Below are 27,736 nucleotides of genomic sequence, written 5' to 3'. Positions count from 1 at the left end.
CGGCGCAGGAGCCCCGGAGTGGAGGGCATCGGGGAAGAGGCAGCGCGGGGGTCCCGGGGGGTCGAAAGGGACTCTCAGAGGGGGCGGCTGGGGTCAGAGTGTAATAGGAGGGCGTGGACTAGAGCGGTCCTAGGGGCTGAAGCAGGTGAACCGGAGGTTAGAGAGCATCCGGAGAAAAGATGTCGCAAGTCGGAGGTGGGCGGGGTGAAGTATGCCTTCAACCGCGCCACAGCCGGATGGTCACTGGGGCCTTCTTTATTGCATCCTCAGCCCCAGACCTTGGCAATGGTTCTGCCTCCTGCTCTTTGAATGCTGAGGCTGTTTAGACTTTCAAACTGTGAGGATTTTTTTTTTTTCTGTGTGTTTTGATTCTTCATCCATTATTCGTTTAGAGTACACCATTCAGCTGTGAGTACATTCATTCAGATGTTTATTGAGCACCTGCTATGCACAGAGAACTATTCTTGGTGTGGGACCCAGCAACAAACAAAAGAAGCCACATCCCTGCCCTCATAGAGCTTACATTCTTGAGCGAAGACCAGATAATAAAAGAATGAACAAGTGAATACGTGCTGTAGAAGAAAGCGATGAAAATGCAGAGGCAATTAAGCAAATTTAAATTATCCTCTCCCTGCCTCTCCAAAATGTCATAGCCACCCCTTCTTAGTAATCCTCGTGCCTTCACATTTGCTACTGTGGTCAGAAAAACTTGTTACCAGGACTGAAACCAGGTGGCTTGTAATTATAGTAGCACCCCTTTTCATTCTCAGAAGTGGCTAATTTGGGAGGGTAAATAATATGGTCACCCTACCTAGCCCATGGCTGTCTCAAAGGCTGTGAGAGTTTCCCAAGGTCAGCAAATGCTTCTGGAATAGTGGCTTCTGGAATTCGTTCAAAATGTGATTCCTTAGGGCACAGCAAGCTCAGGGCTAGCCTGGGAATCTAAGGGGTGGTAGTGGGATCACATTCTTTGAAGCTTACAACTTGGTAGAGGCGGCAGAATCTAATTATCACACTAATAAAGACAAGCCTATGCTAAGGGTAGGAAAACAGCTATATGCAGGACTTCCCTCGTGATCCAGTGGTTAAAAATCCATCTTGCAACACAGGTGATAATGGTTCAATGCCTGGTGGGGGAACTAAGATCCCACATACTTTGGAGCAACTGAGCCTGAGGACCACAACCAGACAGTCCATGCACCACCACGAAAGATCCCACATGATGCAAGAGAGATCCTGTGTGCTGCAAGACCTGATGCTGTCAAATGAATAGTTTTTTGTTTGTTTTTTTTTCTTGAAAAGGAGCTACATGCTGCAGGAAGGGTACTTTATAGGGGTTGGCAAGCAAGGCTAGAGGATCACTGACCTTTACCCTGAAGAAGCCTTACAGGAATATTTGAAGAATGAAGAGGAGCAATCCATACACTGGAACAGCATGTGCAAAGGCTTTGAGGCAATACTGGGAAATGAAAGGCAGCAAACAGGACCAGCCAGCTGGAGAAGAACAAGAAAATGAGGCTGGAGAGCAGGCTGAGTGTATGGTAGGAAAGTTTGATTTTCTCAGTTCAGTTCAGTTGCTCAGTCGTGTCCAACTCTTTGTGACTCATGGACTGCAGCAGGCCAGACTTCCCTGTCCATCACCACTCCCGAAAGTTGCTCAAATGCGTGTCCATTGAGTTGGTGATGCCATCCAACCATCTCGTCCTCTGTCGTCCCCTTCTCCTCCCACCTTCAATCTTTCCCAGCATCAGGGTCTTTTCCAATGAGTCGGTTCTTTGCATCAGGTGGCCAAAGTATTGGAGTTTCAGCTTCAACATCAGTCCTTCCAATATTCAGGACTGATTTCCTTTAGGATGGACTGGTTGGATCTCCTTGCAGTCCAAGGGACTCTGAAGGATCTTCTCCAACACCACAGTTCAAAAGCATCAATTCTTTGGCACTCAGCTTTCTTTATAGTCCAACTCTCACATCCATACATGACTATTGGAAAACCCATACCTTTGATTAGATGGATCTTTGTTGGCAAAGTAACATCTCTGCTTTTTAATATGCTGTCTATAACTTTTTTTGAAACAAATTACCACAAATTCAGTGGTTTAAAAGAACAGAATTGTATTCTCTCACGGTTTAGGAGGCCAGAAATCTGAAATCAAGGTGTTGGCAGGGCCACACTCTCTCCTAAGGCACTGGAGGAGCATCCTTCCTTGTTGCTTCTGGTCCCTAGCGCCTCCAATCTCTGCTTCCATCTTCATACAGCTTTCTCCTCTTTGTCTTATGAGGACACTTGTCATTGGATTTAGGGCCCACCCAGGTAATCCAGGATGATCTCATCTCAACATCCTTAACTTAATTGCAAAGACTCTTTTTCTAAATAAGATTAGGTTTTGAGCCTGTCTTTTCTGGGGCCACCATTCAACCCACTACACTGACCTTGCCGAGGAAAGAGATTTAGTAGGAAGTGAGAGTTGTTAATAAACCTCTTCCCTAGGGCTTCCCAGATGGTGCTAGTGGTTAAAGAACCTGCCTGCCAAGGCAGGAGATGTAAAAGATATGGATTCGATTGGGAGGATCCCCTGAAGGAGGGCATGACAACCTACTCCAGTATTCTTGCCTGGATAATCCCACAGACGAGGGAGCCTGCTAGGCCACAGTCCATATGGTCACAAAGAGTTGGACACAACTGAAGTGACCTAGCACACACACATGCACACTGACACATTGTGGAGTAAAAATTCACTAGACTATGTAAACCATGAACCTATTAGTTAAAAATATATGCATTGGTATGCTCGTTTATAAACAGAGCTGTTTCTAGGTGGAGGCGTTACACTCTGATTTTCACTTTCTTTTCCTTACATTTGGTACTGTCGGGTTATTTTTAAAATGCTTTTTATAATTGGAAAAACCCTACAAATCTCTTTACAGTTTGAAAAAAGCTTTTATTGGCATATCTGAAAAGACCCAATGGATAGGTAGTGGGTTTTTTCCTGTTCCTATTGATAGAAGCATTTGAGGAAAGGGACTTAAACTATGGAAGTTCAGTTACAAACTTGAACTTTAAAGCTAGCTGGAATTGATTTAAACTAAGTTATGGAAATGGTAACTATGTCAGAGATGGATACGATAAGTAGCTTGACTATAGTAATCATTTCACTATGCGTGTGTATATACCCATTTATCATGTTGTATGCTTTAAATGTGTACAGTTTTAATTTAAAATAATAAATAAGTTATGGAACCCTAATTGTTTATATGACATAAAAATGTATGTTCTTCCTATTTCCAAATTTGATTCGAGGCAATGAAGTGTAAAGAAGTGTGGGGAAACTGCTCTCTAGTTGGAAGGCTGGAAGAGGGCTGTTGTCAGGAAGGGACAACCAAAGAGCGTTACACAGAGGGTTAGGCTCCCCCAGCCTCTAACCAGGTCCTTAAACCAGTTCAGATGGTAATTGCTGCTCTGTGCTTTACCCTTCCCTTGGCATTTTTGGGTACTTACCAAAGCAAAAGTGAGAGTCACTCAGTCGTGTCCGACTCTTTTCGACCCCATGGACTATACAGTTCATGGAATTCTCCAGGCCAGAATACTGGAGTGGGTAGCCTTTCCCTTCCCCAGGGGATCTTCCCAACCTGGGGATTGAACCCAGGTCTCCCGCACTGCAGGCAGATTCTTTACCAGCTGAGCCACAAGGGCAGATACTCTTACTTAAAGAAGCGAAGAAAAGGCTTAGGTCAAGACTAAATACTCTGCCTGTCACCAGGTTCACGGATATATTCATATTTACCCTAAGACTAGACTTTAGCTAGATGTATTTAGTGAAAGTATCACTTTAATGAATCATTGCCTTATGGCATTAAATGGTACCCCTCAAGGCTTGGGAGAGTTAATGTTCTCTCTAAATTGCCAGAGAATTCCCAAGGGGTATACCACTGGCAAAATCTGATGACTGTTTAATAACTATAACCCCTGTTGTATAGCAGAGTTATATGTATCATTCTTTGCAGCAATTACTACTTCCTTTCCACTTAATACAGTTTTAATGGGAATTCCCTGGCTGTCCAGTGGCTACCACTCTGTGCTTTCACTACCAAGGGTGCAGGTTCAGTCCCTGGTCAGAGAACTAAAATCCTGCAAGCCGAGGAGTGTGGCCAGTACATAATAATAATAATAACGCAGTTTCAAAATTACACTTTATGTTCACCATAAAAAAGAGGTATTAATTATGCGATGTGATAGAAGTGTTAGCAAATGTTAATCATGTTGCCATACATAAATGTATCAAAAAAAATGTTATACACCTTAAATGTAGGCAATGTTATGTCAGTTCTAGCTCCATAAAATAAATAAGTAATTAATAAATGCTGCCAACAAAGGTCTTTCTAGTCAAGGCTATGGTTTTTCCAGTGGTCATGTATGGATGTGAGAGTTGGACTGTGAAGAAAGCTGAGGGCCGAAGAATTGATGCTTTTGAACTGTGGTGTTGGAGAAGACTCTTGAGAGTCCCTTGGACTGCAAGGAGATCCAACCAGTCCATTCTGAAGGAGATCAGCCCTGGGATTTCTTTGGAAGGAATGATGCTAAAGCTGAAACTCCAGTACTTTGGCCACCTCACACGAAGAGTTGACTCATTGGAAAAGACTCTGATGCTGGGAAGGATTGGGGGCAGGAGAAGGGGATGACAGAGGATGAGATGGCTGGATGGCATCACTGACTCGATGGACGTGAGTCTGAGTGAACTCCGGGAGTTGGTGATGGACAGGGAGGCCTGGCGTGCTGCGATTCATGGAGTCGCAAAGAGTCGGACACGACTGAGCGACTGAACTGACTGACTGACAATCTAATGCTTCTTGTTTTTCCCTGTAAGAGAGACTTTGATTGGAAAATACTTTAGGAAAATTAGGTTATTTCTCATTTAAATAATATCATTACTTTACCTAGATCACTTTTCAAAAGTAAATAAATGTTAAACTTCTTCATTGAAATCACAGTTCCATAGAGAATATAGCATGAAAAATTCAGAATCCTTTTTTAATTTGCTAAAACTTGTCGTAGTGGACAAATCTTTCAAATCGGCCATCTGTAAGTTATGTTTAAAATAAAAGCACTTACGATTTTATTTCTAATGTTTGAAACTGTACTCCTAAGCCCTGTCTCTGAGAAAATTGCTGATAACTCACTTGTCATTTAGCATTTAAGTGAAAGTGAAAGTTTAGTTGCCCTGTGACATGTGAGATCTTAGTTTCCTGATGAGGGGTGGAACCCACATCCCCTGCATTGGAAGGTGGATTCTTAACCACTGGACCACCAGGGAAGTCCTAAGGCTAGCCCTGTTTCTAATTACCATGGATAATCAAGAGATACCAAGGCTGGTTTATAAAAGCAAACAATGTATTTTTGTTTTTCATTCTGAACACACACACACACACACACACATATATATATATATAAAATTGAAATAGAGCTGATGTACAATAGTATATTAGTTTCAGGAGTACCACATAGCAATTTGACATTTACATATATTATGAAATGATCACCACAGTAAGTCTAGTGATCATCCATCCCCATACAAAGCTATTACAGTATTATTAACCATATCCTTATACTGTATATTACACCCCCGTGGCTTATTTTATAACTGGAGGTTTATACCTCTTAACATCCTTCACTTGTTTCGTCCACCTTTCCACCACTTTCTCCTCTGGCAACTACCCATCCACTTGTTCTCTGTATCTATGTGTCTGTTTTGTGCAATATGTATTTGTTATTCTACAGCAAACCTACAATGCCTGTGGCTGTATAATATCACTAACTTTTTTTCCAGTTCTTAAATGGGTCAAAATAGTCTCATTATCAAATCTGTAATCAAAGAGTCAAATCATGAAAAATTAGTATATTTTAATCAGTTTAATTAACTAGTTTTGTTTTTGACTATCATAGTGGAGAATTAGACGTAAATGAAAATTAAATTGTACTTGGATATGCATGAATGTGTTGAAATTTGGATGATGAAAAGTACTTTGGAGAAATAAATTCCACAGTAATGAAGTCAGCTGGTATCATCTTATGCTGTGAACTAATTCTCCAACAGATGGTGCTAGCTTGCCTCTAGTGACAGCTATTCTGGTCTATCCTCCCTTAAAATGTACCATGACCTTGATGGTGTTGATGGTAGAAAGTGATGTGGTGATTTGAATAGAATGTCTTGTAAACATTCTTCTATTGCCCCTGAACTTTGGTTAATAAGACATCATTTCACACAATCCTATTGGAGAACATATCCTCTTATGAGGATTATGAACATTTCTTCCATGACAGTTCAGCTGGTAAAGAATCTGCCTGCAATGCAGGAGACCCTGGTTCAATTGCTGGGTTGGGAAGATCGCCTGGAGAAGGGATAGGCTACCCACTCCAGTATTCTTGGGCTTCCCTGGTGGCTCAGATGGTAAAAAATCCGCCTGCAATGCGGAACACCTGGATTCGATCCCTGGGTCGGGAGATCCCCTAGAGGAGGGCATGGCAACCCACTCCAGTATTCTTCCTTGGAGAAACTCCATGGACAGAGGAGCCTGGAGGGCTATAGTCCATGGGGCCGCAAAGAGTCGGACACGACTGAGTGACTAAGCACAGCATAGCTATAGGAAACCATTTTAAAGGTAGTTTATATGATAACAATGAGTATTATTTAACTTTTTCAGAAAAGTCAGATTAGAGAAGGCTTGTCTCTTTAACTATATATCCCCCCAAATTACACCAAATCTCAAAAATGTTGGAGGTGGGTGTTTCTTCCTAACTTAATTTGACAAATATTTAGTGATCTACTAAACATAGTACTAGGATGAAAATAGATGTTTCCTAATTCTGAAGGACTTAGTGCAATTTCCTGGCATTAAGTCATTTTCACATATCCTATAAGAGTTTTGCCATAGTGATGCACTTTGTTACTATTATAAGCTATGTTTCTTTAAATTATCTTTTATTTTAAAAGAAAAATCTATTATTGATATTAATTTTTTAAATTTCACAGACAAAAAGCAATCGTCAGAAAATATCATGAAGTGGGACTTATCTAGTGGTCCAGTGGTTAAGGCTCTGTGCTTCCAATGCAGGGGGCACGGGTTCAATCCCTGGACAAGGAACAAAGAGCCCACATGCTGTGAGGTGAGGTCAGAAAGTAAAAAAAAGAAAGAAAAGAAAATATTTTGAAGAAATATATAAACTTCAGCCAATTTAAGTAGGTATCTACATAATTTCAAGCTTGACACCTGCTCTCTCTTTTAAAAGGGAAATTAATCACTCAATAATAGATGTTAAAGCCATGCATGTGTGTGTGCCTGCTTAGTCACTCAGTCATGTCTGACTCTTTTTGACCCCATGGACTGTAGCCTGCCAGGCTCCTCTGTCCATGGGATTCTCCCGACAAGAATATTGGAGTGGGTTGCCCTTCCCTTCTCTAGAGGATCTTCCCAACCCTGGGATCAAACCCAGGTCTCCAACCCAGGTCTCCTGCACTGCAGGCGGATTCTTTACCATCTGAGCCACCAGGGAAGCTATTAACTAGCACAAAACTAAAACTTCCTCCCTAAAGTATTAGAAGGGGAATAACTCTCACACTATGCAATTCAATATTTAATGTCATATCGGTGGAACACATAAAACAATTTACAGTACCACCAGTGGTAAGTGTTTTACCTTTGGGGGAACATTCTAGCTAGAGAAAGAGAGAGAGTGATGCATGTAAACAAATCATTATTATACAATTTCATTAGCACTGCATACAGATATTTCAAAGTACTATGAAGGACATGATAGAAACAGATTAGTTTTCTATGGGGACCACAATTTATTTTAGATAAAACTGACATTTGAGCTATTTATTGAAGGATAAATACAATTTTACTGAGGAATAGAGAAATCAGGGCATTTCAGGGAGATAAGCAAAGGGACAGTGTGGTGGGAACAGTATGGTGTGCTGAACTACGGGGGAGGAAAGAATGAATGGTAAAGAGGTTGGAATGGAGATCAGGAGCCAAATTTTGAGAGGATCTGCATGTATATCATGCCAAGGAGCTTTGGCTTAATCCTTTGGGCAATGGAACTCCAGCACAAGTTTTTAAGCGGGGGATTAAGAAGATCAGATCTGTGTTTTACAAGGCTGATTCTGACAGAAATGCGGAGGATGAATTGGAAGGAATAGTGAAGTAGAAACTGGCACAAACAGATCAGTTAAAAGGCTCTTGCATGTGGTATGTTTTCTGTTTAAAAAAGTATTTCTTAAGTCAGACAGAGAAAGACAAATATTACAGGATCTCACTTACCTATGAAATCTAAAATAATGGAGCTCATAGATACAGAGAACAGACTGATGGCTGCCAAAGCCAGGGGGAAGGGGCTGAAGAAAATGAATGAAGGTTGTCAAAAGGTACAAATCTCCAATAGTGAGAAAATAAGTCCTGGGGGTAAAATGTGTGGCATGGTGACTAGAGTTCACAATACCGTATTATACATTTCAAAGTTGCTTAAAGTAAATTTTAAAAGTTGTCATCACAAGTAAACAAAAATTTTTATCTGTGTGTGGTACTGCATGTTGACGACACTTTTTGTGGTAGTCATTTCACAATATCTACATACATCAAATCATTATGTTGTACACCTAAAACTAATACATTGTTACGAGTCAATTATACACAAATATGCTAAGTCGCTTCAGTCATGTCTGACTCTTTGTGATCCCATGGACTGTGACCTGCCAGGCTCCTCTCCAGGAAAGAATTCTGGAGTGGGTTGCCATTTCCTTTCCCAATGTCAATTATACCTCATTTTAAATACTATTTCTTAGCTTTGTTCACTGAAAAGGCTTAGCACCCTGAAAGCATGGACTATAGTCTTTAAATATAATTTTTTTTCTCAAAGGAACCATGACTGTGAAAGAGTGGCTAATGTCAGGTCTGGGGAAAGAAATGTAGAAAATAAGTCTAGAATATTTTGTAAAATCAGAAGTAAAGAAGCTATCAAAGTCCTCTGGCGTCCTGTCAAAAGGATTCAAAAGGCAGTAAGAGCTAAAGAGGGGACAATTTGAGTATCAATAAGTGCGATAAATTAAAGCATCATTTATTTGTAACTGTGCAAGGTCCCACTCATACTAAAAAATAAGTCTGATTGATCACCTTTTGAATCTAACTTCTCTGTGTAAACTTATACTTCAAGGAAACCCAAATGGTTGATGAGAGAAGTTTTCTTTCGAAAAGTATTTCAGTCAGTAAAATAAAGAAGGAATGATAGAATTCAAGAAGGAACAATAGAATTAAAGTGAAATTTCTCAGTGTCTGACTCTTTGTGACCATGGACACAAAGCCCATGGAACCCACCCGGCTCCTCCATCCATGGGAGTTTCCAGGCAAGAATACTAGAATGGGTTGCCATTTCCTTCTCCAGGGATAGAATTAAAATATCACAATTTTGCAACTTCTAGAGAAATAATGGATCTAGGCAATGACCATGAATGGCTGTTCAATTAACACAAAGAATCAACCAGTTATATGCCCTCTTGAAGGAAGTTCATATCAGTATACTCTTGCAAAAACATTGAGGGATCCAGCCTATAGCTCAGCACTGCCTAACAGAACTTTATTTGATATTGGAAGTATTCTGTATCTGTACTGTCCAATACCAGAAGAAAGCGGTTAACAAGTTTCACTATGTGGGAATCTATAGGAGTAACTACCCAGTTTCTTTAACAAATAAATTGCAAACATTTTTTAAAAGGAGGTAAGCTAATGTGAACTAGAGGATGTGGTGGCCTCTTATTTTGTGGTTGAGGACCCCTGGCACTCAATGACGGGTTCTTGCTGCAGAGCTAGGGGGCTGCCTTGTTGATGTGAGGTCAGAGGCAGTGGAGTGAATGGGGAGCTAGAGAGGTGGGCTGATGATGTCCAATCATGTGTGTTTATACAATGGCATTCAACTCAGAATGAAAGACATGGACCAACATGAATGAACCCCAAACACATGATGCTGAACAAAAGAAGCCAGATACAAAACAATACGTTCTCGTGATGCCATTTATGCCAAGAGTTCAAATTAACATCTGTTGATAAAAATCAGAGATGACTGCCTTCAGGAAGTAGGGATTCCTGGAAGGGGGAATGAGGGAACTTTCTGAAGGTGATGAAACTGTCCTACATCCAGACTGGCATGTTGGTTATACAGGTGTATATATTTGTCAAAAGTCATCAAATTATATACATTTAAGATATGTATTCATGTATATTTTACCTTAATAAAAAATAATGTTTCAGGACTTTTCCTGACTCCGAGTTCCACTGCTGGGGGCACAGGCTCACTCCCTAGTAGGGGTACTAAGATCCCACATGCCACACAGCATGGCTTGAAAAAAGAAAGGTAATGTTTTTTCTTTTTTTAATTAAGAAGAGAGGAGGGGGTCAGTGGACAGTAACTGTAAGAAACTAAAAACTTGATCCATCCATTCTTTGGGGCTTCCTTGGTGACTCGGTAGTAAAGAATCTGCCTGCAATGCAGGAGACGCAGGAGACGTAGGTTTGATCCCTGAGTCAAGAAGATTCCCTGGAAAAGGAAATGGCAACCCACTCCAGGATTCTTGCCTGGAGATTCCCATGGACAGCAAGCAAGGCAGGCTTCAGTCCATAGGGCTGCAAAGAGTCATATAAGAATGAAGTGACTTAGCACGTATCCATTCTCTGAACCAGCTCCACTGGTGGCTTGCTTGGGTTGCTAGCGTGGGATGTTGCCAGCGTAACTAGAGGGATCTCAGAAGTTTTCGTGAGCTGGGTAGGGGTGTGGTTATTCTGCAGGACTCTGTGGTGGGCTTCAGTCTCATGGGAGGGATTTAAGTCACTCTAGAGTTTGGCTTCCGGCATCCTTGGGAAGCTACAGGCAGTGGTGGTGGAGCCCTGGCTGGGTGAGGGGCACCCAGGCCCTGCCCTCTGCAGCTTCCAGCTGGAGTCTGAGATGTGTGCACCAGTCATCAGCCTTTTGGTAGGTCTCATATGTGGCGCTAGTGGTAAAGAGCCTGACTGTCAATGCAGGAGACCTAAGAGATGCTGGCTCAGTCCTTGGGTTGGGAAGATCCACTAGAGGAGGAAATGACAACCCACTTCAGTAGGCTTGCCTGGAAAATCCCATGGACAGAGGATCCTGGCAGGCTCTGGTCCATAGGGTTGCAAAGAGTTGGACATGACTGAAGCAACCTAGAATATTTGTTCAGACTTGTTGTCTAAAAGCTGACTTTATGTGAAACAGGAAATGCTGCTTTTACAAATGCTGGCTGAAAAATCACAAACTGGTAGCACTAATTTAAGAGAAATATCAACTCCTTGGCAAGGATGGCACTGTGCAAAGGGGGGATACAGCGACTGGGTCATCTCTGGAGGATAGAAGCCTAGAGAAAGAGTTATCAAAGATTCAGAGCCTAGCAGAATCAGAGGGAGTACAGACGAATACCAACTGTATCCTAAAGGAGGAAATAATAAAATAATACTTACCTAGTAAAAGTGAGAGATGAAGAGAGATCCAGATACTCAGGAAAAAAGGAGATGATGACTGAAGTTACAAGACTGATCCAGTCACTGAAAAAGGAGCGAACACATCTCAGTAAACTTCAAACAACAGCTTCCTTGCTGTCCCTCCAAACTGTGGGCCTTGGTCTGAAAGCAGAGGCCTCCCGTGATGCCAGGCCACATATACCCACCTCCCCTCCAGTATGACCTTATCATTGCCCATGATGAAAGCAAACAGTTCCTGCAGAGACCTCCCATTCTTTCTCTTCTTCCTCTGGGAGGTGCTCATGGACAACCCCCCACCCCCACCTTCTTGGATTGGAGTTTCTTCTCAACCTTCAAGCCCTAAAAACAGAAGTGAGTTCCTTTGAAGTTAATCCAAATTTCAAATGAACCAACTACTGGAACCAACATCAAGAAACTAGAGACTTTTACAAATTATGTCTCTTCAAAACGAATTTTAATCTCATTCGTCAGCATTTTAAAAACTGATGCTACTTCCAGAACCATACTTGTGCTCTAATTAACAATAAATAGGGATTTCCTTGGTGGTCCAGTGACTAAGACTCAAGCTCCCAATGCAGGTTGTCCAGGTTCGATCCCTGGTCAGGGAACCAGATCCCGCATGCCACAACTAAGACCCAGTGCAAACAAATAAATAAATAAAATAAATATTTTTTAAAAAATCAATAGACCTTTAGTTCTCTGAATAGGGTTTTGTGAAATTATTTTTATATAAATTTTATAATTATTTTTACTTTTCACTATATATTATGTTTTCTTTAATTATACGTGCAGTTTATCAATAGTATACAATTCCAAGAGGATTCTATAGTTCTTTAGAGAGTCCCAAGCAGGATTGAGGGCTTCCTTCATGGCTCACATGGTAAAGAATCCGCCTGCAATGCTGGAGACCAGGGTTCAATCCCTGGGTTGGGAAGATCCACTGGAGGAGGGCATAGCAACCCACTCCAGTATTCTTCCCTGGAGAATCCCCATGGACAGAGGAGCCTGGGGTCCATGGGGTCACAAAGAGTCAGACACGACTGAGAGACTAAGCACAGCACAAGTAGGATCAAGCCTGAGCTCTATAGGGTAGTAACCATTCAATAACATACATTTTATTGGCTCTCTCTCCTTGCCTGTATCACTCTGCTTTTTCTGGGATTAGCTTCCAAATAAGTTACATGCCCCTGAGAGTATGTCTCTGGTTCTGCTTTCAGACAAAACTAAGCTAAGACATTGGAATGTACAGCCAGCCACACCATATGTAACTAGGCCCTTCAGGCTGACTTTCCCTTGCCTTCTCCTACCAAAGTTGCGGACACTGCCATCAACAAATGAAGCTTAGTCACATCCTTCTGAACTTCGACTTCCCTGGTGGCTCAGGTGGTAAAGCGTCTGCCTATAATGCGGGAGACCTGGGTTCAATCCCTGGTTCGGGAAGATCTCCTGGAGAAGGAAATGGCAACTCACTCCAGTATTATTGCTTGGAAAATCCCATGGACAGAGAAGCCTGGTAGACTACAGTCCATGGGGTTGCAATGAGTCAGACACGATTGAGTGACTTTATTTCGCTTCATCTGAATTGCGGTCTCCATTGTCAGAGAGACAGCACGTAATGGGGACAATGTCATCCCCAGGCACTGGATGCCTCTGCTCTATGAATTCTCTAGACTCCTCCCATCCTGCCCCTTTTCAAATGTTCCTGAATGTATCAGTCACATTAAATCAATGAGATTGATGTAACTGCTCCTTCCTTATTCCATTGCTTCTCTGACACCGCCCAGGAAATTATGGGAACCTTTGGTCTTGAGTGTCCCTCAATTGTGCTGCCATGTCAACGGGTTGTCTGGTAGCAGTCTAGTAATTCATTTTCAGTAGAGAAGTTGCAAGCAGCTATGTCGGGTAATTTTAGGAGCTGAGGGCCTGGATTTCTGCACTTAAGCCAATCCTGATCTATGTCAGAGGCCGTCTCATTAGAGCTGGGAGCACCCGATCAATCTTGTTGTGCACAATAAACAAGACAGAGCACACGATAGCACAGAATACTGGACATGAACACTGTCTGTTTTTTAATCACCTGCAGTCTTTCAGGCTAACATATGCTTCCTTGAACTGAGAGCTTCAGAAATAGCATAAATCCCAGTTGCAGGCATCTCTGGGATTTACTGGAGAAGGAAATGGCAACCCACTCCAGTATTCTTGCCTGGAGAACTCCATGGACAGAGGAGCCTGGTGGGCTACAAGTCTGTGGGGTTGCAAAGAGTTGGACACGACTGAGCAACTAACACACACACTGGGATTTTGATCCCAGGCCTTTAGAGTGCCAATAAGGTGATCTTGCAGAGACATCCTTAAACATCTAGTGATTTTTTTTTGCTCTCTGTTCTTATTTAAGAGAGAAACATCAGAATGGCTCAAAAGCTTGGCTAGGAGCTGTTAACTGATGGCTTCACTGTACAGTTTACTGTAGACCTATACTCAGGCCTTACTTTGTAGATGTGCAAATATTAGCATCTGTAGGGTTTTTTCCCTTTGGGTTGTTTTTTTGTTTGTTTGTATTGTTGTTGTATGTTTCAGAAGAGGGTGTAAACATGGCTGCTATTATTCTAGGAGTTGAGTAAGGGCAAGGGAATTAAGTTCTCACAATGCAGGATATAAAATTTAACTTTATCTCCTTGTTTTACTTTTTTGTCCTACTTTCCTAAAATATTCCTGAGGCTAGAGTTCTGGTTCAACTTTTCTAGTGAGAATACCTGTCTTCTGTTGGGGTGGGAAAGTTTTAGGTGCCTAGCTGTGCAATGTTAGGGCTGGCATATAGAGATCTAACTGCTTTTTATACAGACTTTCAACTAATCTTGTTTTTAATCCATGCCCCCTTCAAAGTGACAGATACTCCAATTCTGCAGCCATTTTTGTCTTGCTTTTTGGCTTTTCTGATGCAGATGCTTTTTGTTGCTGTTGTTGCAGCATGTGGGATCTAGCTCCCTGACCAGGAATGGAACCTGGGCCCCCTGCATTGGCAGTATGGAGTCCTAACCACTGGACCACCAAGGAGGTCCCTGACTGCAGATGCTTAAATGTCAGCTTTCTCTGCTTTGTTAAGTCTCCATTTGTCCACCTGCTTGCCATTTCCCAAGTTGTATTCTAGCAGCAAATCGCCTATCTGAAAAGACAACACATCTCAACCTCCTTAGTATCTAGTTATGGTCACATTACTAAATTCTGACCAAAAGGGAAATGCTATGAAAAATATCTGGAATAGCCCCTTAATGGGATTTGATTTGGCTGTAGGGCACATCCTTTTATCTTTCTCTTCTTTCTGGAAGGTAAACATGATAGCTGAAACACCAGTAATTATTCTGAATTCATGAGAGAATCTTCAGGAAGGAAGCCACATGCTGAGGATGAGAAAGCAGAAATATAGGAACGTTGGTCCCTGGTGGCTGTAGAGTTACCCCATACTAAAACCAGACTATGATACATTGATAATTGTGTACATGGCATTACTGAGCGTGTTGCTGACAGGACAGAACTTCCTTTTTGACTGCTGCTGCTGCTAAGTCGCTTCAGTCGTGTCCGACTCTGTGCGACCCCATAGACGGCAGCCTACCAGGCTCCCCTGTCCCTGGGATTCTCCAGGCGAGAACACTGGAGTGGGTTGCCATTTCCTTCTCCATCCTAGGAGAATATAAATAGACTTCTCTCTCCTTAACAATTTACCTATCTAGTGACTGGAAGAATTTCCAATAGACTGATTTTTACCTCCTTTCCTTTTAGTCTTTGTTTCTTCTCCACTAACCCACATATTAATACTTACTGGGCCATCAATTGTAGGAAAAAGTCACATTGCAACGTAGCCTCTGGTTCTGTAACTCTACATGACAGGATCCCAGGTGAGCTGGCACAGAGGGCAGTAGGAATATTCCTGAAAGCCATTTCTATACCTGGATGGCTACTAATACTTATCTCTACACAGAAATACTGCATCACACATAATCACATTCCATGAAACTCAAACCAATGTGTGTGCAGTTCAACTTCCCATTAACTGGATCCCAAAATGCTTATGGCCATTCCAATGTGACATGACTAAAGGGAAGTCTATCAGAGGGAACGTAAGAATGGAAAGAAATAGTGGTCCTAACTGATTGTGATTGAAATATCTTTGGCAAATTCTACTCAAATATATGACCATGTGAGGTCATTTTTAGGCCCTTAATGTGCTTGGAAGCAGTCTGTGTGAGTGAGGGACTCTGAAGCTTAAGCTCCATTAGCTTCATCATATATTTGCGCCCCGATTGGACAGGCGGAATAACATTTATCAAACAGGAACACTTGGTTTACTTACGTTGTTGCAATCACAGTACCAGTAGAAACAACAGCCACTATGCCCAACATGTTCAGTTGAATGAGACGCAAGAACATCCTTTTATTCACAAACCAATCACTTCTCGTGATCTTAAACACTGGCTTCTGCATAAATTCCTCCCAAACTTCACTTCTGTTTCTCCCTCGTTTTGTGATGCAGGAATTTCACACTGTGAGGTCTCATCCTCTTTGTTGTATCTATTTCCAAATATCTTGCTGACTGAGACCCATTCTTAGCAAATGAGTCATGTTTACTTAAATCTGCTAATTCAGTACAATTTACTTCTAACTTATTAGTACACAAAGTAGTTTTCAAACACACATATCCACATGATGCTTTAATCCTTCATATAATCCTAACCAGATATATCATGCATACTGTTATACTGTACTCAGAAAAGTTTCATGTTTTATACACATTAATTTTATACATTTCCTCAGAATATATTTTTCTTTTGACTGCAAGGAGATCCAACCAGTCCTTTCTAAAGGAGATCAGTCCTGGGTGTTCTTTGGAAGGAATGATACTAAAGCTGAAATTCCAGTACTTTGGCCACCTCATGCGAAGAGCTGACTCATTGGAAAAGACTCTGATGCTGGGAGGGATTGGGGGCAGGAGGAGAAGGGGACGCCAGAGGATGAGATGGCTGAATGGCATCACCAACTCGATGGACATGAGTTTGAGTGAACTCTGGGAGTTGGTGATGGACAGGGAGGCCTGGCGTGCCGCGATTCATGGGGTCGAAAAGAGTTGGACACGACTGAGCGACTGAACCAAACTGAACTGAACAGTTCATTATGGGGGCTTCCCAGGTGACGCTAGCGGTAAAGAACCCGCTTGCCAATGCAGAAGACTAAGAGACGTGGGTTCGATCTTTGTGTTGGGAAGATCCCCTGGAGAAAAGCATGGCAACCCACTTCAGTATTCTTGCCTGGAGAATCCCATGGACAGAGGAGCCTGGTGGGCTATGGTCCATGGGGTCGCAAAGAGTCAGACGTGACTTGGTGACTGAACAACAACGACAACCACACTTCATTATAAGTTAAAGAAAATGGCAGTGTAGCAATGGGGGTGGGCAGTTTCTCTGATATGAGCAGCAGAAGCTAAAAGTAGAATCCATTGCTACGGAACTTTTACCGTGATAGTTTTCATAAGATGTTTCCCCGGGATTGTTCTGTAAACTTTTAAGCTTTTTCAGCTTCCACAGGCTTGCTGTCTTATCAGAATCATAGGCTGCTTAAGCGGATACTCTGGATAGCAGTGTAATTTCCTTGCACACGAGCGTTTCAATTCTACCGAAAGTTTACTAATAACTGCTGTTTCAGATACCACATCAATCAAAGTTAACTAACAAACACTTGCTGAGATTCTATATTGATGTCAGTTCAGTTCAGTCACTCAGTCATGTCCGACTCTTTGCAACCCCATGAATCGCAGCACGCCAGCCCTCCCTGTCCCTCACCAACTCCTAGAGTTCACTCAGACTCAAGTGTAAAAATATACAATGAAGGTAATGGAAATACAGGTACTCCAATGTCAAAAAGGGACATAAGAGGCACTTTTCAGAAAGAATTTGGGAATTTGAAACCAGATTGTTGGTTACGATTTGCGGAGTTTATTTCACAGCATTAGTATCTGAAGATCAAATTATCTTGGATTAGCAGCTATGGTGGATCATCCTATTGTGCAACGCAGAAACTTGGGTTGAATTTGATCTTGTGTAAAATTCATGTAGCCATCAACTGAAAGAAGACAAATAGGCTGGTCATGGATTGGCAATTTTGGCCTTTTTACTCATTTAATTTAGCCTAGTTTGTTTTCTTCATCTTCACCTTCATTGTGTATTCCCTGGGCTAAAAATGGCATATTTATGTGTGTTTAATTGTATATATTGCAGACTTAATTTTGAAAATAAAACTATTTAGACGAGACTACAGCAGTGTAAACATTTCACAGCTGCAAAATGTTTCCTTACTACCCCTCTTTTTGTTGCTCTCTCCTTCATATACATTGCATTTTCAATTTCTTTTCATAGTTTCTCTAGTATTGTAAAATTATATGGTATAGGGTCTTGTCTGTTAATGACAAGTATAAACCTTGAATATTTCTGTGTAATAACTTTGACTTTAGACCTTTTATTCCCATTTCAAATATTAATTTTGGTTCACTTCTATTCAGTAGTATACACTGTTCTACAGTTAACTTTGCTCTGTTGTTCAGCTTTGCTGAACTCTGGTATTGAATGTTATGATCAAATCTGGGTTTTGAAGCTTTCAAACCAAGGTGATAGGTACATTATTACATGTCCTTATGATTGCAGATCACTAGTCAAGTGTTCCTGGAGAAAGAAACTGACTTCTTGGCAACAACAACACTTAGGTAAAATTATAAACTAATTTTAGACAAGAAAAAGAAAAACAAACACAGAAGAGCATCAATTGCTGCTTTTTTTTTTTCCATACAGTCCAAGGATACAGAACTTTTATTAAACAGCGGATAGTGGGAGTGGGCCAACCTCAAGGGACAGGCCAATTGCTGCCATTTGATATGAATTAGACAATGAATAAAATATGTTTTTCTTAAATGATAAGTGACATTCTAGATTTTTAAAAACTGGCCAGCTATCATATTTCCCTGAAAAAAATTAAAATATTGAATGAAATCTCTCTTCTCTCATAAGTGAGCTTGAATGAACTTTTCTCCTAAGCCATATTAATTTATAACAAAGGAAGCTAGTTTCAGTGAAGTTAAATAGCTTATAATAACAATAATTAAATATGTGTTAACTGACATAAAATGCATTAGAGCAAATAGAGAGGTGAAAAGCACCTTTTTAAGAACATTTTAATCTGATTCATACTTATTACTTTAAAAAAACATGTAATTTCAAGGAATGATCTCTAGAAAGGAAATGAACATTTTCAGTTCTAATGTTATCATAAATATACATTAACAGTTTTTAATTTTTCAAGGCCAATACACAGGAAGCCTTTATTAAAAATGTATCTGGTTTTGTTATGTGTTTACCATACATGTCTCTTTTTAGAAATACTTTTTATCATAGCCTATAATGAGAGATTACTCAAAACAAATCATCTGCTTTGCTGATAGGTAGTTATCTAGAGCTGCTGGTGTTTGGTAGCTGTTATGGACTGAATTGCACTTCCCCAAATTCATAGGTTGAAGTTCTGACTCCCAATGCGACTGTCTTTGAAGATAGGGCCTTTAGGGCATTAAGGTTAAATGAGGTCATAAGGATGGACTCCTAATCTAATAGGATCCGTGTCCTTAGAAGAGGCAAAGACACCAGATAGCTCTCTCTCTTTCTCATCTCCGCTCCCCACTCAACCTCCCCAGCATAGAAGGAAGGTCATTTGAGGACAAAATGAGAAAGTGGTTGTCTGCAACCCCAGGAAGAAAGTTCTCACCAAACACCAATCCTGACAGCAACCTGATCTTGGACTTCCAGCCTCCAGACAGTGAGTAAATAAACTTCTGTTGTTCAAGCTACCTAGGCTCTGGTATTTTGTTATGGCAGCCTGGGCAGACTAAGATAGTAGATAAAGGCACAATACAAATTTAAAAGGACTGTACATTAAATAAAATTCTGACTCTGCGGATTGGCAACGTCTGATGTGATGTACAGTGTAGAGATAGCACCAGATTCGCCTTGGAGAGCACCAAAATACCACTTTTGAACAGAGGAGATGTTTCCAGTTAAAGCATTACAACATAAGTAATTTGATGGTGATGACTCATCTACTTCACTCAGCTGGTCACTAAATTACAGATTCTAACAGTATTTCAAGAATTGCATAAGAGATTGAGAATTTGCAATTTCTATTATTGTTGATATTTCTATTGTAGAAATTTTATTATTTTCTCTAAAGCAATTCAGATGTTTGGACTTAGTAAATGGAGCAATTCAAAGCAAAGTCTTGATACTCTTTTTTTTTTTTTTAATTGGCTTATTTGGCTGTGTTGGGTCTTAGTTGCAGCACACAGGATCTTTGTTGCATCATGCAGGATCTTTCATTGCGGCACTTGGGCTTAGTTGTTTTCTTTCTATTTTATTTATTTACTTATTTATTTATTTTGGCTGTGCCACACAGCTTATGGGATCTTAGTTTCCTGATCAGGGATAAAACCCTGGCCCTCAGCACCGAAATCTTGGAGTCCTAACCACTGGACTACTAGAGAATTCCCATGATATATTACATTTAAAAATCATAAATAAGAAAAATGACACTCAAAAAGAAGAGAGCAAAAGGGAGAGTGCAGATGAGAGGGAACTACAGAAGGTACTGGTAGATTGTGCTAGGTCTTTTTTTCTCACCACCACGATCAACTCACAGTGAAAAGCATGCTTACTAGCAAATTTGTGCTTTAAAAACGAAAATATTTTATTGAAGCAGGTAGGCAGAATGATTAAAGAATGAGGTCATAGGGGAGTATCTTTACCCCAAAATGGGTTTTACTCAAAACTGAGTCTAATCTCCTACTTTTACAGGTGAGAACCTGAATGACCCAAGCAGACACTGATCAAGTGTCAAGGACTGAGATGAGATCCCTGTCTCTGGTTACCTAAATATAGGCCACACAATTTAGACACATGTTTTAAAAATGTGAACTCAATTATAATTTGTTACCATAACCACTAATATTTAAACGTTCTCAGCCATTAATTAACCTAAACTACGACTTATCCCTAGAGTTGAGCAGACTCCCCTAAAACCTTTTAACTTGGAAATCATCATGCTATGGGGTGGGGGGGAACTATCAATATAATACTCAGGAAGCCTTTGTGGTTCTTACAGGCACCTCTTTCTCAACAGACCACTTGATTGAGGCATGAATGACATATCAAGAGCTATGCATATTTAATGTATGCACCTTGATGATCTTGGATGTAAGTATGTATCAGTGAAACCATCACCACAATCTATGCCGTAAACATATCCATCACCTCCAAAAGCTTCCTCCTGCCTTCATTATTATTAGTTTTTGTGATAAGGACACTTAATATAACATCGACTCTCTTAACCAATTCTTAAAATTTTTTTTTGGCTGCGAGGGGTCTTTGTTGTGGTGCACAGGCTCTCTAGTTGTGATGCATCAGCTTAGTTTCCCCGGCATGTGGGCTCTCAGTTCCCTGACCAGGGATCAAACCCATGTCACCGTTATTGGAAGGCAGGTTCTTAATCACTGAAACACCAGGGAAATCAATTCTTAATTGTCAACACAGGCACTACACTGTCCAGCAGAGCTCTAGGAATTTTTCATCTTGCATAACTGAAACTCTGTACCCTTTGACCACTTCTCTTCAGGCATTGAGCCTTCTAGCTTGGCTCCAGTTTCAATTTAACCAAGTACCAGAAGCTTATTTGTTTCATATTAACAAACAAAATATTTCAAATGTTAACTAGTAAAAAGACTTAACTTGGCTTTTCTGTCTTTTTAGGTCAGCCAGAGGTTTCACCAGTGTCTCTTCTTCCTTTACTTTGGTCTTACACTTTGTAGCAAAACAGAATGCTGCTGCTGCTAAGTCACTTCAGTCCTGTCCAACTCTGTGCGACCCCATAGACGGCAGCCCACCAGGCTCCCCCATCCCTGGGATTGTCCAGGCAAGAACACTGGAGTGGGTTGCCATTTCCTTCTCCAATGCACGAAAGTTAAAAGTGAAGGTGAAGTTGCTCAGTTGTGTCCGGCTCTTAGCGATCCCATGGACTGCAGCCCAGCAGGCTCCTCCATCCATGGGATTTTCCAGGCAAGAGTACTGGAGTGGGGTGCCATTGCCTTCTCCGAAAGCAAAACAGAATAGGGAGCACTTTATGCAGAAGACCTTAGAGAACTGCATTTTTCCTAATCAGTTTTATTGGATATTTCTCATTTGCTTCCTGTTTCATGTTTCATGTTCCACTTAATTCCTAGATGTTTATTTATTAAGTTTTAGACCACACATTTTAAAAGTCACTAATGGCTCTTCAGGAGATCCAACCAGTCCATTCTAAAGGAGATCAGCCCTGGGTGTTCTTTGGAAGGAATGATGCTAAAGCTGAAACTCCAGTACTTTGGCCACCTAATGCAAAGAGCTGACTCACTGGAAAAGACTCTGATGCTGGGAGGGATTGGGGGCAGGAGGAGAAGGGGACGGCAGAGGATGAGATGGCTGGATGGCATCACTGACTCGATGGACGTGCGTCTGAGTGAACTCCGGGAGTTGGTGATGGACAGGGAGGCCTGGCGTGCTGCAATTCATTGGGTCACAAAGAGTCGGACATGACTGAGAGACTGAACTGAACTGAACTGAATGGCTCTTCATGATCACATCCTTTATAAATCTTCTTGAGTATTTTAAGCATCCCATGACCATTCATGTAATCCAGTCCTGCTAGCAACTCAAAATAAGTAGCACCAGGACTTTCCTGGTGGTCCAGAGGTTATGAATCTGCACTTCCTTAGCCAGGGAACTAAGATCCCACACGCTTCACGCTGCAGCCAAAAATAAACAAACAAGTAACACCAAAATGACTGAGAAATTTGAGAGGTGAATCCTTAGTAAAGGTAATTATTAACGTGATATGTACATGGTCAAGTTGTACACATTGCTTGAGAGAAGACCTTGAAGAGATGTCCTCTCTTGAAGGACCTTCTAGTACTGCATTGGGTCCAAGTTCTAAATGTTGTATCAACAAGGGTAGGGGAGCCATAAAATTTGTCTCCATTTTCCTGAACCATAACCTTAGGGGAGAAATGCTCTCACGGCACAAGCTGGGCTGTGTCCACACAGTGTTGTAGTCCCCCAGCCCTAGGGAATCAGGCAGTAAAGACACCTTTCCTCTGAGAGAAGCTCACTGTCCTCATTTCCAGGAATGGTTATGGTCAGCAAAGCAGCTAATCTCACTGCCAAGAGGGAGGGAAGTCAAAGGGAGCCTCAAGTAACTTAGTACCAGGACATTCCAGGCTTTAAAATAGCTGCCTTTACCTCATGGGTCATTTGAAGAAATCTATACAGAACTTGAAAACAAGTTGTACTAGAACCTTACCCAACAGAAGCAAGATCCTGCCAGACATCTTTGCTCATTCCCTTTGTTTTTGTTTTCCAGAGTTTCTTCCTCAGTTTAACATTTTTCCTGGTTACTCACTCACTCCCTGGATGGTTTAATTCTCCTCTGGGTATAACCCAATATGCATAGTAGATACATGGATATGCAGTTTCCTTAGCTCCTCCTCTTTCCTTCCAGCCACTGCTAGGCTCTAGTATGGCAGCATCCATCTCCTCTGACACACATCCATCCACTGGCCCGTCACGTTCTCACTGTCCCTATCTGTTGAATGACTTTACCATCCACCTAGCCATTCCCACTAGAAACCTCAGTCATCTCACCTCCTTTGCTCACTTCTCTTCCCCCAAAAGAATGCCTTTCAAACAGGCATCAAGTCTGGCCACTACTGTCTGAAGAATGTTTTTAGAGTCCGGGGACTTTGCAGGAAGTTTTTAGCTTGTCTCAGCCCAAAGTCTCTGTTTCCATTTATCCTCCACATCATCATCAATTATTCTTCCAGAACAAAAATCTGATTTTATTTCTCTCCTGTTTAGTAACATCTGATAGTTACCCACTGTCTCCTTAACAGTGTAGGACTTCTCTGGTGGTCCAGTGACTGAGACTCCATGCTCTCAGTATAGGGGGGCCGGGTTTCATCCCTGGTCAGGGAACTAGATCCCACATGCCATAACTAAGACCCAGTGCAGCCAAATAATATATAAAATAGATAAATGTTTAAAAAAAAAGTGTATAAAATTCTGCTATGTCCCTTCACCCTCAATCAAAACTCATCTTTCTGCTAACCCGCTCTCTTGGTTCACTTATTATTGTTGTTGTTGTTCAGTTGTTCAGTCGTGTCTGATTCTTTGAGACCCCATGGACTGCAGCATGCCAGGCTTCCCTGCCCATCACCAAGTCCCGGAACTTGCTCAAACTTATGTCCATTGAGTCAGTGATGCCATCCAACCATATCATTCTCTGTTGCCCTCTTCTCCTTCTGCCCTCAAACTTTCCCAGCATTAGGGTCTTTTCCAATGAGTCGACTCTTCGCATCAGGTGGCCAAAGGATTGGAGCTTCAGCTTCCGCACCAGTCCTTCCAATGAATATTCAGGATTGATTTCTTTTAGTATTGACTGGTTTGATCTCCTTGCTGTCCAAGGGACTCTCAAGAGTCTTCTCTAGCACCACAGTTTGAAAGCATCAATTCTCTGGTTACTCAGCCTTATAGCCAGCTTTCCCAATATCTTAGCCCAGAAGTGGTTTCTTAATGTGCTATCTAATTTTTCACTCTATTTCTTTTTCTGGGTTCTCAACTTATTTTTTTTCTTCTCATTTAGGTCATGCTTTGCAAGTCTATGTTGAGGGTTTTATTTTACTATTTTATTTTATTATAATCCCAAGAATATAAACCTTATCCAAGTCTGCTGTCTTGCCAGAAAGAGTTCTAAATCTGAAGTCCAGAATACTATCCAGTCTAGTCTTGTACAATTTGGCTAGTGTTTCAGTCATGGACAATGTTGCTTTCCCAGAGTAAAGGAAATACTTGATCTGCTCTTCCCACCAAAGCACTCATTTGTCATGAATTTCTTCTTCTAAAAGATATGGAATCAGGTGTCATGGAGGCTCATTTCCTGAGCAGAGAGAGAAGTACCTTGGACTTTAAAACCAATCCTTTAATGAGAACACTTTCTACCCACCCATCCCCAAAACAAAGGTCAAAATTAACAGTTTAATACTAAATTCTGGGTATTGTATTATTTTTGCAGATATAGCACCTGGTAAAGGAAGGGAAGTACTCTACATTAAAAAATACTATTTCTGGGAAAAAGAATCACAGGCTCCTTAGTGGCAGCACATCGACAGTTGTATGAACATTATGCATATAAATGACTGTGATAGTGAGAACTACTGAGCTGACCTGATTCAAGAAGGCATATGTCCAACTCCATCAGCTTCCAGAGGCCATTCTTCCTGCCTCTCAACCCCCACAGGCAAAGGACTGAGAAGTCTGGGGAGAAGAATCGCACTGACACACACAGTATCTGTAGGTATTTATCATAGCTGAGTGGTTAATTGCTACCATTACTCCATTAGCCTACTAGATTCAAGAAGAAAAATCAACCAACAAACATTTATTGACAAGGAAAGGTTGTATCACCACCGTACCATGTTAGAAACACAGTGGGAAGGCAAAAGAAGTTTAAAGACTGGAGGGGAAGATATATATTCAACAAATTATTACAATTTATTAAATAAATTAAGAATACAATAAGTAAGAAATACAGGCTGCCAACAATAGAAACCCAACACATGAATGCATGCATGTGCATACACACAAAACAAAGCTTGAAATGAATCTACTTTTCTCTACCTCAAGTGACAGCTTTGTTAATTCACAAGTCATATAAATAGCAGCTTCTATATAGAATTTCTATGTACCCCTTTTCTGTTGTTGTTTATAGCTGCCTATAAAAGCAAGCAAACATGAGTGCTACTGATGTCAGCAGGCAGGGTTGCTGCAATAAATTTATTCAAAATGAGTAACTGTTATGGGTTCTGGTGTCAATTGACAAGCTATAGATGAATTTAAGAATTTGGATAAGCAATAGAGCACAGAGGCTGAAAGTAGGCCCCTGGAGCCAGACTGGCTTCTGTTCTATACTTATCTATACATATCTAGAAGATCCACTACTTACCAGCAGTGAAATCTCATACAGTGCATGTGTAAAGTGAAGATAAACAATCTCATTAGCAACCTCATCGGTTGTTATGAGAATTACATGAGTTAATACTTTGTAAAGCACTTAGCTCCTGTTACAGAGGAAGTGATCTACAAATGTCACCTATTGTTTTTACTCAAACAAGGCCAGTTTTTCAGCCAGCTGAGCACAGTAATACGAAATCACATAGACTCAAAGGAGATTACTGCAGGAGTGTATCTTGGTAAGTTTATTAAGCATAAACAAGAGGGTCCAGGAATTTAATTCCACCTTTGTTGTCTCTAGAGCTGAGTTTTGGTTAGACTGAGAATGACAGTATTTTCTGATCTAGAATGTGACATTACTCTAGTATTTTAACATACTCTAGTATGTCAATACGTGTAGTAGGTAAAAGCAGCAGTAGATAGTCTTCATGTATATTAGCTTTCTTTAGATCAGAAATGCATTTTCAAAAAAAAAAACACATTTGGGGGACTTCCCTGGTGGTCCAGTGGTTGAGACTTCCCCTTCCAATGAAGGGGTTGTGGGTTCAATCCCTGGTTGGGAAGCTAACATCCCACATAAAACAGATGCAATACTGTAGCAATTCGATGAAGGCTTTAAAAAAGATTCATACCAAAAATATTTTTAAAAATATATTTGTCTTATTACATGAATATATTCTGTCTGATTTAACCTAATAGTGACAAATTAAGAATAGAGGTGATAGGGTATGAGATGCTGATGGAAGCTTTTACTATGTAGAACACCTTAGATTATAAATCTCTACAGTGCTATTAACAGTTATATCATTAACAACAGTTTTTCAGACTTTGTGCTTCACTCTGGAGCATCTTGAATTTCTTCATTGGGTAATCTAAAACCGAGTTATAATGTGGACAGCAACCGCACACCTCATGTTTCTTGAGTTCAGCCTCAAAATTGTAAATGAAAACAGAAAATATGTTCTCTGTCAAAGCTGTTACTATTAAAAAAAACATAGTCAAATCAACAAAGTAGAATGAGTATCAGATCAGATCAGTCGCTCAGTCGTGTCTGACTCTTTGCGACCCCATGAATCGCAGGACGCCAGGCCTCCCTGTCCATCACCAACTCCCGGAGTTCACTGAGACTCACGTCCATCGAGTCAGTGATGCCATCCAGCCGTCTCATCCTCTGTCATCTTTTAATTAACTTTGTTTTGCGCTTTAAAAAAAAAACCAACCTCATTTTAAATTCTTAATTCTAATTCTATTCCACTCAAATAGACTATAAAGGGAATACATAGATAGTGCTTACTGCGTTCCAGACGCTGTTCCAGTCATTAGTGAGTTCTGATTCTGATGAGAAAGCCATATACAGTAGTTTCAGCTTTTCTATTACACAGTAATAACCTCAAGGAGAAGAAAGTGAGCGCAAACCGCAAAGTGAAGTTCGTAGTCTATAGACCTGTGTTCTTTGCAAACCATTTACATTGGCACCCAATTTTATGAACTAAAAACCTTGTATAAATTTGTATTACTATTCTAGAAACAGAGTGGCTTATTCCTATTTTAGAGAGAGCTGGTTTTTCAGAGAGACTATGTTCCACTTGACTCCTCTGGTTGGTTCAGCCATAAAGAATCCACCTGCACTGCAGCACATGCTGGGGCTGAGGTGGGAGGAGGGGGGTTGTGTTTCAATCCCTGGGTTGGGAAGATCCCCTGGAGAAGGAAATGGCAACCCACTCCAGTATTCTTGCCCGAAAATCTCATGGACAGAGGAGCCTGGCGGGCTACAGTCGACGGGGTCGCAGTGTCGGACACGACTTATCGACTATGAACAACAACAAACTTTCACTTGGTCTGCTTCTGATACCTATTAACCAATGAAACCGTCCCCATTCTGCTACTGTGGGACAGAAGCAACGACGGGCAAGGAATAATACCCTTAGAGCATAGATCAGTTGTCAGGACAGCCACGAGACCTGAGAAGAGCGGAGTCGCCAGAACCGGGTTTTTCCCAGCGACCCCCGCACGGACTGGGGGGCGGAGCACCTGCGGGCTGCAGAAGGGGCGGAGCACGTTTCGGGCGAGGCTCT

General features: G+C 41.2%; 2 long non-coding RNA genes and 1 other non-coding gene across 4 annotated transcripts; 1 reads left to right on the top strand and 2 right to left on the bottom strand.

Annotated features, from left to right (window-relative positions):
• Positions 1-112: 112 nt before the first annotated feature.
• LOC129619972 (uncharacterized) lies at positions 113-27,156 on the top strand. Of its 2 annotated transcripts, XR_008698327.1 has the most exons (3): positions 113-19,389; positions 20,728-20,819; positions 21,372-27,156. It is a non-coding gene; the product is annotated as an uncharacterized LOC129619972 (long non-coding RNA). The 2 variants fall into 2 exon arrangements; XR_008698326.1 differs by having other exon boundaries at positions 20,728-27,156.
• TRNAG-GCC (transfer RNA glycine (anticodon GCC)) lies at positions 14,523-14,595 on the bottom strand. Its single transcript has one exon. It is a non-coding gene; the product is annotated as a tRNA-Gly (tRNA).
• On the bottom strand, positions 26,728-27,678 carry LOC129619973 (uncharacterized). Its single transcript, XR_008698328.1, has 3 exons — positions 27,584-27,678; positions 26,956-26,996; positions 26,728-26,862 (listed from the first exon to the last, which is right to left on the bottom strand). It is a non-coding gene; the product is annotated as an uncharacterized LOC129619973 (long non-coding RNA).
• Positions 27,679-27,736: the final 58 nt, after the last annotated feature.

The sequence above is a fragment of the Bubalus kerabau genome, chromosome 9, assembly GCF_029407905.1.
Source record: "Bubalus kerabau isolate K-KA32 ecotype Philippines breed swamp buffalo chromosome 9, PCC_UOA_SB_1v2, whole genome shotgun sequence".
Taxonomy (NCBI): domain Eukaryota; kingdom Metazoa; phylum Chordata; class Mammalia; order Artiodactyla; family Bovidae; genus Bubalus; species Bubalus kerabau.
Note: the sequence above shows the minus strand (reverse complement) of the source record. Positions and strands in the feature narration are given on the sequence as shown.